Raw genomic sequence first — 7,508 nt, 5'->3', positions numbered from 1 at the left:
ACAAACCTGACTTGAATTTGATGCATGTTTTGGAGTAATGCGAATACACGGGAAATGAATTGTTCAATCATTTATTTTTTAATTGAAGATAACAAAATGAACAGAATAAGATAATACAAATAAATATCTTTTTAAAAATAGAACTCTCTCCTGCTCAGCTTAAAACAGAATAAATTGAGTGTCCAGGTTGCAGTCGTCTCCAACTTTCATCACTATTAGAGCTGTCAACTATTTGTGTTTTATTTGTGACTGGCAACATTTAAATTGCACACTACTTTATTTACCAAGCAGATCTGTGGCCATCGTCTTTATGCTATTTTGTGTTCATTTGTCATTATACAAAGGCATAAAGTCTGAATTCAGCAGTTACAATAAAAAACAACTACTGAAAGTTGAAGCAAATATTATTTGACCCTTTGTTGAGCTCCTCAAAATCAGCTGGCGAGCTAGGAGACCCCTGTGATAATATCACCATCATAAGGCTGGACACACTATGTGCTTATGTGGTCACACTTTACAATAAGGCACACAAAAATACAGTAGTGACTGAGGAACTAATGCAGAACTAATGAAGAACTAATGAGAAACTAATGACTAAGGCACATAATTTTAGACCAGTTACTGAGGAACTAATGAAGAACGAAAGAGGAACTAATGACTAAGGCACATCATTTTAGACTAGTTACTGAGGAACTAATAAGGAACTAATGAGGAACTAATGACTAAGGCACATCATTTTAGACCAGTTACTGAGGAACTAATGAAGAACTAATGAGGAACTATTGACTAAGGCACATAATTTTAGACTAGTTACTGATGAACTAATGAAGAACTAATGAGGAACTAATAACTAAGGCACATACATTTAGACTAGTTACTGAGGAACTAATGAAGAACTAATGAGAAACTAATGACTAAGGCACATAATTTTAGACTAGTTACTGAGTAACTAATGAAGAACTAATGAGGAACTAATGACTAAGGCACATAATTCTAGACCAGTTACTGAGGAAATAATGAAGAACTAATGAGGAACTAATGACTAAGGCACATAATTTTAGACTAGTTACTGAGGAACTAATGAAGAATTAATGAGGAACTAATAACTAAGGCACATACATTTAGACTAGCTACTGAAGAACTAGTGAAGAACTAATGAGAAACTAATGACTAAGGCACATAATTTTAGAGTGGTTACTGAGCAACTAATGACTAAGGCACAAATTTAGACTAGTTACTGATGAACTAATGAAGAACTAATGAGAAACTAATGACACATAATTTTAGACTAGTTACTGAGGAACTAACGAGTAGAGTAGGTACTGAGGAACTAAGGCACATAAATTTAAAGTAGTTACTGAGGAACTAATGAAGAACTAATAAGTAATTGATGAGTAGTGGTTAAGGTTAAGGTTAGGTAGGTTCGTTCCTCATTAACTACTGTCATTTTGTGTACCTTATTGTAAAGTGTTACTGTTTATGTTCATTAAACAAACTACACACAAATAGTGTTTTCAAGACAAGACATAATTAGTATAATGACAATAAGAGAGCAAAATTGCTCAGTGACGCTTGAAAAGGTTAGTACGCACCCCATGAAGGTGATATCCACTTGTGGCTTCCCCATGGGACACAAATGCAAGACATGTATGCAGCTCAAACTGGTTGACCTCTCGATGGTGAGGAGTCCATCTTAGCATTTTAACTAGAATGTTTACCAGTCAACAGTAAAATGTATCCAACATAGAAGGAGCAGACAAACTCGTCATTCTGCATCATCACCTACTTTAACACGGACTGTGAGGAGATGATGCAACCAGCGGGCGCAGGATGATGCCAACTGAGCCGAGATGGCTTCCGGTTATCAGACAGGAATGCCAAGCAGTAGATGTTTGCTTCCTTTGCCCGAGGCCACCACACGACGCGTCTGTCCACCGTCCAATTACTCTCAACGTAATCTCTTCCCTGCTAAGAGGTGTGAACAAAAACAAACGTGTCCATGTACGGGTCAATTTGTCAGTCAATACAAGTATCCAACATGCAAAAATGATTTCTGAACCATTATTGTTTACTGTTTCTGCTATAGATAATATTTATTGTACATAATCTCCACATTGTGCCTTTCCAGGTGACTGTCGCTAGTGTCTTGTATTGATTTTTTTCCCACATATTTAGGGCCACGGGATGGATATGGAATTAGGAGAAATGTATTATCTAATGGCACAGAGGATCAGCTACACAGTACTCGGTTATATTAAAGCTAAGCCTCCAGCAGGTGTTAACATATGGATTTGCCACAGATTTAGTTACAGAAATGGGAGATTATCGATGAAGCCAACCCCCATAACATTATGCAAAAATTTAGGCCGCCACCAACTTTGTTGATTTCATTGCGACATATGTAACGGATGCCAATTGGAAGAAATTAAAATAGCTGTTTTTTATATTTTAAACTCATATTGGTACTTGTATATTTCTTAGCTACCTTTTGAGTGTTAAGTTGCTGTGTGATGAGTTTACTGCTCTTTGTAAAATGACACCGTGAGCCAGCTGTTCTAATCAGTAATCACCTCCTGCAATTTCCAATGGGTTGACAAGCCTGTCGTAAGTTCATTTATAGCTCGTGATTGGTTCCTGCCAAAGAAAGAGCTACCATTTCTTCACCGACTCGCGAGCGGCACAGTATTTAAACAATTATGCGTAGTTCGGAAGTAAAGGAGATGTCACAACATTAGAACATAGCCATAAATTAGCCGCACCGCTGTATAAGTCGCAGGGTTCAAAGTTTTAAAAAAAAGTAGCATCTTATACACTGGAATTTATGGTATTTATTATTATTTATTATTATATATGTTATATTCATCTATGGTGATTATAAACCCTGACTTCTGTTGTACCACATTGTTATACTGCCTTATCATTTTCTTATGTATTTCAAAATTGCCAAAGAGTACATTTGGAATACAGAACGTGAACAAATGTATTGGCAATTGATGTGAAACACAGACGGGGTAGGATTAAATTAGCTTTGCTTCCTCCTATTCCTTTTTGGACATGTGGAAATTGAACCGTGCTATGTGATGCATTTCAATGTAACTTGTATGCATGTCCGAAATAAATGAAACCATCACCATTATTGGCATAACCTGCTGTCAGTGACGTGCTGTGAGGTTGATGGCTGGTGAGGCGCGGACTCCTTTGGAGGTTTTTTTGATGTTAACACAGGTTGCCCATTAAGAGGATAACAGGAAAGAAGAGAATAATTCACTTTCATTGACAACACTGTTTACAGATGCTTCTTTGTCCCATTTATGATTTATTTTTTAACTAAAAAAGATCTGTGTTCTTACCTTTTATTTGTAAATAAGTACTATCCCTCTCCAGGAAAGGCGTGGTTACTTTGTTGCATAAGTCTTATCATCTTCTGTTGAGCTTGGATCCATTTTAGCAGTCACATTCACTCATTCAGCAGATAACCTGACACTGAAACACATCATAATATAAAAAATATCCAAATAAACACAGTAGGTGACAAGATTTCTCTTCAGAAAAAAACTGTCTCACATAATAAAGATATTCATCAAGATATTGACATGTGCATGAGCAGGGGCGGACTTACCATTTGCCAAACACGGGCAATTGGCTGTGGCCCCGCAATTTCAAGGGGTCCCCAAACGTCTCATAAAAACTGATTATTGATTTTTTTCTATTTGATTTAAAATACATATTACTGTTTTAGTCTTAATTCAAATGCTTAAAACTTTACGTAAATGTGTAATCCATCATGACCGTTTACACCGCCCCCCCTCCCTTCTCATGCAATTATTCTATTCCATGTTACCGCGCGTGTGCCTATTGACTCCGGAAGACGGGAGCAAAACAAACTTGTCGGGGTGGAGTTTCCCCCGGTGGAGCAGAGAAGAGGAGAAGGCGAGAGGAAAACAAACAGATTTTATCAAAACAACCAAAGGCGTCAACCTTTTTCACACTCGCAGCAAAGTAGGCGCATGAAGCTGAGAGTGGCACGTTTTATCACAAAGGTGTGAGTATATTGAGACTGTATCTAGCTCAGGAAATAAAATTTTCTCATTTTCACACGTGTCAGTAGATGATAAACGATATTTAAAATCGCTTTGTTTTTTGGAGGGTATATAAACATGGCTGTGGAAAAAAGTGGCCTAAATTACATACATTTAGTAGAATGTAGCAGTAGTTTAGTAGAAGGGTGTGGAGGGCCCCAATGACTAGATTTGCCTTGGGCCCCCAAATAACTAACGCCCTCGTGCATGAGTGTTTTCCTCGTCTCCTGCCTCCAAACAGGCAGGAAGAGAGTTCACTGTGTGCATTGGTTTCAGCACCTTTTCCACAGAACAACAGCATGAATGGAGTGAGAGCTTGTCAGTCTTTGCAGTGCTCTTGTCGCACACTTGAGTCGCCAAACTAGTCAGATGCAATCAACACATCAACAAGACACGACGCACAACATAACCTACCTATTGCACCATGTGGGCAAACCAATAAATATCTACGCCCAATATCCATGCCAAAAAAACACCCATATAGTCCCGCCGCAAGGCATGCTGGGTAGCTTGTGGTACTCTTCCTCCCAAAAATATGTTGAGGAGATCATCAGTGAAATAAACAAGGAGTAGTTAACAAACTCTTGATATCCAATGTTTTATTGTTCATAGTTCATATTGTTGCCCATGGACTACCCAGCATGCCTTGCGGGCATTTGGAAATAACAGTCTTCTATTTCCTAAACAACATGGTGCAACTATGTCTCTTTGCAGGATTACACAAAAGACTGCCCCGCGGACTTGTGGGGTCACTTTCTCCGGAAATATTATCGTAGCTAGAGGAAGTCTGAGTTCTTTGAGTTCAGCTTATGTCTCGCTGGTGTTATGTTAGGAGCTTGTCGAAATACACTCTGGCGCCATCGTGCAAAGAGGACGAATATTTAAAGTTGGAGCACCTGCAGTGCGGTGCAATAAGACACAGAAGCAATGTAATCACTTGCTGCCTCAAACATCAAATGAATAGATAATTATGATCGGGAAAGGCTGACTGTGACGTTCATGCATTCTTTGGCAACACCAGCGTGTTTGGAAGCATCTTGCTGCTTCCCCTCTGTGATACATTTGTTCTACATCCTCTTCCTGTTTCCCACTGAAGGCAGTATTGTTTGCCTTCTACTGAAAAGACCCCATAAACGCTGCTGCACTCCATTACTGTGTCCTCAAGCATCAGTAACACAAGGCCGCTATTATTAAGCCTCCGTCTTTTGACCATGTTATTATGATCGATTAGCTTCAGATTTAAAACTCAGCACTATGTTGTCATTATCTGTGCTTTAATTACTAGAAAAAAAAATATTGAACCCCATGAAGCGTGGACATTATCAGCTTTGAGGTTTTGGAATTAGTATAACATGCATTGCATGACCTTTATCGTCCACCAGAGGGCGACATAATCCATCCGATTTTAAAGTAAAGGGGTAAAATTATTTTTATATTTTTACACACACACACTCACACACCTAACATTGTTCAAGCATCTGATGCTTGTCCTGATTCCACTATAAAATAAATAGTCAAAAAAAATATTATTTTTCCTACATTTCAAGAATACTGACCAGTCCAGGGTGTACCCCGCCTGTCGCCCGAAGTCAGCTGGGATAGGCTCCAGCATGCCCCCGCGACCCTAATGAGGAAGAAGCGGTATAGAAAATGGATGGATGGATGGATGGATGGATTTCAAGAATACTTTCTCTTCCTTACCTTACTTAAAGAATGAGGACAAAATGTCACTTAGGTCAGCAAATATGCTAAAGCTTCCATGTAACACCATTTAAAAAGGTACGCGCTGTAATTGCCTGTGTTATCATGGAAAAAAAGATAAATGTCTCAGCATGTTGAGCCTGCAGTGGCAGCGTTAAAGGGAACTTTATCGCCCCCTAGTGGGTGGAGATGCGCATCACTCTTTGCTGACCGACATTATCTCTCTAGTCGCAACAGTTGTAGGTGGTCGTAGCTGGGCCTCTCCAGTTGTAAATAGTGTTCTGACACGTGTGTGACCACGCCGCTGTCTGTGACCTCTCGCCCCTGAAAGCTTTACTTTACCACCTGCGGGTGGGCTGTTCTCCATCTCCAAGCACCTCCGGCTGCCTGCTGCATTGAGTCTCCAAATGTTCACCTTACAGTACATGTGTTTGTGTGCTCCCCTGTAGCAAAACAGCTGCATTGCATGCAAGGTAGCTGGCGTGGAGGCCTCGGTTCAAGTTACTGTTTATGTCCTCCGCTGTTTGTTTACTTTCCCCTCTCTAAGAAAAAAAAAAAAAAAGCCAGTTCCAGTATGTTCTCCTTCGTCTCTGCGCCGTAATTGTTCTATGTCTTGTGCTCTATATCTGGTGATGAGGTTCTAGTTTGTACTCTTTGATCCGCTTTAATCCCACCGTGTCCCATTATGGCAGTAGTGCAAGTGAAGGATTATGGTTACGTCTTTGGAACTAGGACTCCCTACTAGATTCAGCTCTTGCTTATTTTGGGCTTAAGCACATCTGGGGTGTGTTAGGATTTCGGCCAGGTCTTCCGCTGGGATTGTGTCACTCACACACACACACACACACACACACACATACACACACACACACCCACACACCCTGCTGGCCTTTTTTCTCAGTTTGGCTGGCATTGTGCGAAACACAACAAAAGTCGTCATTAAAGCTATGAGATGTCTGAATAAGACAGATGGCGGCAGACACTGGATGAGTACGCAGTTATAAAAACACGGTCCAGGTGCGTCTTTTCAAAGTTGATATAGTGCGCGTCTGTCTACAGCGTCGTTTGTTCCTCCTACATGGCCACTTCGCAACTCCCGAGCAACGATCCCCAGCCGAGCAATGATATCTGCAGCCTTTGATCAGCGCCGTCGCTCAATTTAGTTCGAAAAAGATACACGGGGAACAAAAAGCCCCAAAACGTGGCTCCCACTCCCAATGCCGGGCCCCCCTGTTCTAGTCCTCCATTGTGCGTAGACGCAGCCCAGAACAATGGAGCACAGGCGGACTGGGTGGAGGCTCACCACAAGCCTGGTAACATGAGGCCACACCAAAGGCCAGGTGAGTGAAAGCCTTCTGTCCCTGGTGGAACATGTTTCACAGTCCAGCCGCGTCTGCCAGCTTTTTTGTAGTCGCTCGTAGTCGTTGTCATCTCTGGCCTCCCCCTGCGGCCATAACGAATGACTGAAGGGGGAGTTTTGGCTTTGTCACATGTAGGCCGATCTCGTTTCACTTTTGACACCTCTTTGTTGTACACTTGCAGCAGGTACAAAGATTCTTCTGTTGCAAGATGAAATGTGTTGGAAATACGATCCAATGCTTTGCCCTCTGCACCCCCTTTATTTGTCCCCCTGGTACTTTTTTAAAGAGCACAAAAGGAATGCGTGATTGTGTGTGATGATTGACATGTGGCTGATGACCATCATCGTGGGCCCCAAAATGTCCCGAC

Source organism: Dunckerocampus dactyliophorus, chromosome 17, assembly GCF_027744805.1.
Source record: "Dunckerocampus dactyliophorus isolate RoL2022-P2 chromosome 17, RoL_Ddac_1.1, whole genome shotgun sequence".
NCBI classification, from domain to species: domain Eukaryota; kingdom Metazoa; phylum Chordata; class Actinopteri; order Syngnathiformes; family Syngnathidae; genus Dunckerocampus; species Dunckerocampus dactyliophorus.
The sequence above is the reverse complement of the archived record's forward strand: the minus strand, read 5'-3'. Positions refer to the sequence as shown.